General features: G+C 62.4%; 1 non-coding gene across 1 annotated transcript; it reads left to right on the plus strand.

The window, feature by feature from the left end:
- Nucleotides 1-1,546: 1,546 nt before the first annotated feature.
- Nucleotides 1,547-1,665, plus strand: LOC131867925 (5S ribosomal RNA). Its single transcript, XR_009366446.1, has one exon. It is a non-coding gene; the product is annotated as a 5S ribosomal RNA (ribosomal RNA).
- The last annotated feature ends 3,214 nt before the right edge of the window (nt 1,666-4,879 follow it).

Consider the following 4,879-nt stretch of genomic DNA (forward strand, 5'->3'; position numbering starts at 1 on the left):
CCAGCCAAGGTGCTCACCCCGGCGAAGGTGCACGCGAGGTGCGCACCCGGGGCAAACCGGGCTCGGACTTCGTGCACGCCGCACCTTGGAGCACACATCGGAGCGCTCCCGGGTTCGCACCAGCATTGCGCACCTTTGATGCGCTGCCTTCACTAATTTCCAGAAAAGGCAAAAAAAAGAAAAAAATGAGATTTTAAAATTTCCGTTTTGAAAGATAGTGAAAAAAACGGAACGCGGGTGCCATCTTGAGCCCGCCCTGGTGTGCAGCCCAGGCAAGTTGTGCGCACCAAGGCACCCACCCTGGCCAAGGTGGGTCACGGGGTGGGTCCTAGGGTGGGTAACGGGGTGGGTACTAAGGTGCGTGCCAAGGTGGGTCATAGGGTGGGTGCCAAGGTGGGCACCAGGGTGGGTGTGCACCAACCCTAGCCAGGGTAGGTCACGGGGTGGTTGTCGGGGTGGGCGTCAAGGAGCCAAGGTGGGTGGCAAGTAGCCAAGTTGCGTGCCAAGGTGGGTGTCGGGGTGGGTGCCAAGGATCCAAGGTGGGTGCCAAGGAACCAAGGTGGGTGTCTGGGTGGGTGCCGAGGTGGGAGCCAGGGTGGGTCCCAAGGTGAGTGCAAAGGTGGGTGCCAGGGTCAAGGTGAGTGCCAATGTGGGTTCCAAGGTGCCAGGGTCAGGGTGAGTGCCAATGTGGGTTCAAAGGTGCTAAGTTGGGTGCGAGGTTGGGTGCGAGGGTGGGTGGGTGCCAAGGTGTGCTAGGTGGAAGCCCGGGTGGGTCGGCATCCCATGGGTGTCGAGTTGGGTGCCTGATGGGTGCTTCTTGTCAAGTTTTAGTCGTCGGGACTCATTTCGAGCCTTAGAGGTCGTTTCTTGTCCGGTTGCCCTGTCTTCGACCTGGGAACCCAATTTTGGTCCTCGGGTCCCATTTTTTTTTGTCTCGCATCCCACTTTTGGCCTGTGGCCTTTTCGGGGTCGATTCTCGTTTTGGGCATCAGAGCATGTTTCTTCTCCTAAAACCCAATATTTGTTTATTAAGTCTCGGAACACATTTTTGTTCTCGTGGACCCATCATGGGTCTTGGAACGCATTTGTGGTCCTTGGGTCCCATTTTGCATCCCGAAACTTGTGTTTTGGTGCTTGATCCCTATTTTGGGTGCCCACCTTGCACCAAGTGCGCACCCGGGGCAAACCGAGCGCCTTGGTGCACCGGGGCAAGATCGAGCGTGCACCCGAGGCGCCCCGAACATGCACCAAGGTGCACTCGGCCCACATGTGAGCGCAGGTCGTTGCGCCCGAGGTGGTGTGTGGGCACCGCGTTGCAGACGGGACACTGCACGCACACGACGCCCCCTACAGGTGCACGCACGTAGGCCGGGCCGGGTGCACACCCGACGCCCTAGCAAGGTGCGCGCACCCGGGCAGGGCTCACACTTGGCGAACGGGGCGCACTTCGCGAGGGAGGGTGTGCACCTCGACGGGGGTGGGTGGCCGGGGTGGATTCGCACGTGGGTCGCGGTTTGCTAAGTACACACTGCGACAAGCTCATAACGGGTGCGATCATACCAGCGTTAGTGCACCGGATCCCATCAGAACTCCGCAGTTAAGCGCGCTTGGGCCGGAGTAGTACTGGGATGGGTGACCTCCCGGGAAGTCCCGGTGTTGCACCCTTTTTTAGTTTTTCGCCGGGCATCGCAATGCTATTTGAATAAACCTTTTGCCCGTTTGCGTTCTCGTCGGGGCCGGGCCGGGCCGGGGTGCGCTGCCCGCACTACCGCGCGCGCGGGGGCGACACCGAGCGCGCACCCGAGGCGCCCCGAGCACACAGGCCACGGTGCAACCCGGGCGTTGTGCGCGCACCCCGGTGCGCCCGAGGTGCTGCGCGCGCACCCAGGTGAAATCGGTGTGCACCTCGGCCAGTGCGCGCTCGGTCGAGTCGCGCACGTTGGCCAAGGTGCACGGTGATGTTTCTTACTCTAAGGTTCCGCACCAGACGCCCGGGACAGGTGAGCGAAGCTGGGCGGGGCCGGGTGCGCGGCCGGGGCAGGTGCACGCAGCTGGAGAGAGCTTTGGAGCACACTTCGGAGCGCACCAATGATGCGCTCCATTCAAAAGTTTCCTGAAAAGGCAAAAAAAGTTGAGATTATAGAATTTCCCACTTGAGAGATTGTAAAAAAAAAAAATTTAAAATGAAGGAAACGCGGGTGCCAAGGTGTGCGCAGCCCAGCCAAGGTGTGCGCACCAAGGCGCCCACCCTGGCGAAGGTGCACGCAAGGTGCGCACCCGAGGCAAACCGGACAATTAACCCAACTTTCGACTTCGCGCGCACCTTGGAGCGCACTTCGGAGCGCTCCTTGGTGCGCACCAATCTTGGGCACCTCGGAGTGCACCATGGCGCCCACCAAGGTGCGCACCCGGGGCAAACCGAGCTCCGACTTCGTGCGCACCTTGGAGCGCACGAAAGGTGCGCACCATGGCGCCCACCAAGGTGCGCAGCCCAGCCAAGGCGTGCGCATCAAGGTGCGCACCCTGGCGAAGGTGCGCACCCGGGGCAAACCGAGCTCCGACTTCGTGCGCACCTTGGAGCGCACAAAAGGTGCGCAACCCAGCCAAGGTGTGCGCACCCCGGTCAAACCGAGCTCCGAATCGTGCGCACCAGAGGTGCACGCCATCGTGCGCACCTTGGAGCACACTTCGGAGCCCTCCTTGGTGCGCGCCGATGTTGCGCACCTCGGAGCGCACCCGGGGAAAACAATGCAATTAACCCGACTTTCGACTTCGTGGGCACCTCGGAGCGCTCTCGGGTTCGCACCTCGGAGCACACCGAGGTGCGCACCTTTGATGCGCTGCCTTCACCAATTTCCAGAAAAGGCAAGAAAACATTGAGAAGGTGTGCGCACCGAGGTGCCCACCCTGGCGAAGGTGCACGCGAGGTGCGCACCCGGGGCAAACCGGGCTCCGACTTCGTGCACGCCGCACCTTGGAGCACACTTCGGAGCGCTCCTTGGTGCGCACCAGGGCGCGCAACCCAGCCGAGGTGCCCACCCCGGCGAAGGTGCACGCGAGGTGCGCACCCGGGGCAAACCGGGCTCCGACTTCGTGCACGCCATGGTGCCCACCGCGGCGAAGGTGCACGCGAGGTGCGCACCCGGGGCAAACCGGGCTCCGACTTCGTGCACGCCGCACCTTGGAGCACACTTCGGAGCGCTCCTTGGTGCGCACCATGGTGCCCACCAGGGCGCGCAACCCCGCCGAAGGTGCACGCGAGGTGCGCACCCGGGGCAAACCGGGCTCCGACTTCGTGCACGCCGCACCTTGGAGCACACTTCGGAGCGCTCCTTGGTGCGCACCATGGTGCCCACCAGGGCGCGCAACCCCGCCGAAGGTGCACGCGAGGTGCGCACCCGGGGCAAACCGGGCTCCGACTTCGTGCACGCCGCACCTTGGAGCACACTTCGGAGCGCTCCTTGGTGCGCACCAGGGCGCGCAACCCAGCCGAGGTGCCCACCCCGGCGAAGGTGCACGCGAGGTGCGTACCCGGGGCAAACCGGGCTCCGACTTCGTGCACGCCGCACCTTGGAGCACACTTCGGAGCGCTCCTTGGTGCGCACCATGGTGCCCACCAGGCCGCGCAACCCAGCCAAGGTGTGCGCACCAAGGTGCACGCGAGGTGCGCACCCGGGGCAAACCGGGGTCCGACTTCGTGCACGCCGCACCTTGGAGCACACATCGGGGCGCTCCCGGGTTCGCACCGGCGTTGCGCACCGTGGTGGGCACCTCGGAGCACACCAAGGTGGGCAGCGAGGTGCGCACCTTTGATGCGATGCCTTCACTAATTTCCATAAAAGGCAAAAAAAAAACGAGATTTTAAAATTTCCGTTTTGAAAGATAGTGAGAAAAAGGGAATGCTGGTGCCATCTTGAGCCCGCCCTGGTGCGCAGCCCAGCCAAGGTGTGCGCACCAAGGTGCCCACCCTGGCGAAGGTGCGCGCCCGGGCAATTAACCCAACTTCCAACTTCGCGCGCGCCAGGGTGGGAGCGCACCCAACAACCGGGCCTGGGAAGAGCCAATGCGAGAAACCCCACCAAACGCTCTGACAAAAAAAGAGGGGGCGCTCCAGTAACCCCGCTTCGGAGCGCACCCTGGGCAAACCCAGCCAAGGTGCCCACCCCGGCCAAGGTGCAGGCGAGGTGCGCACCCGGGGCAAACCGGGCTCCGACAACGTGCACGCCGCACCTTGGAGCACACTTCGTAGCGCTCCCGGGTGCGCACCTCAGAGCACACCAAGGTGGGCAGCGAGGTGCGCACCTTTGATGCGCTGCCTTCACTAATTTCCAGAAAAGGCAAAAAAAAAAGGAGATTTTAAAATTTCCGTTTTGAAAGATAGTGAAAAAAACGGAACGCGCGTGCCATCTTGAGCCCGCCCTGGTGCGCAGCCCAGGTAAGGTGCCCACCCTGGCAAAGGTGCGCACCCGGGCAATTAACCCTACTTCCGACTTCGTGCGCGCCAGGGTGGCAACCGGGCCTCGGAAGAGCCAATGCGAGAAACCCCACCAAACGCTCCGACAAAAAAAGAGGCGGCGCTCCAATAACCCCGCTTCGGAGCGCAGCCGGGGCAAACCCAGCCAAGGTGCCCACCCCGACGAAGGTGCACGCGAGGTGCGCACCCGGGGCAAACCGGGCTCCGACAACGTGCACGCAGCACCTTGGAGCACACTTCGAAGCACTCCCGGGTGCCCACCGGCGTTGCGCACCGTGGTGGGCAGCGAGGTGCGCACCTTTGATGCGCTGCCTTCACTAATTTCCAGAAAAAGGCAAAAAAAAATGAGATTTTAAAATTTCCGTTTTGAAAGATAGTGAAAAAAAAGGAACGCGGGTGCCATCT

This window comes from Cryptomeria japonica, unplaced genomic scaffold (assembly GCF_030272615.1).
Source record: "Cryptomeria japonica unplaced genomic scaffold, Sugi_1.0 HiC_scaffold_191, whole genome shotgun sequence".
In the NCBI taxonomy this organism is placed as follows: domain Eukaryota; kingdom Viridiplantae; phylum Streptophyta; class Pinopsida; order Cupressales; family Cupressaceae; genus Cryptomeria; species Cryptomeria japonica.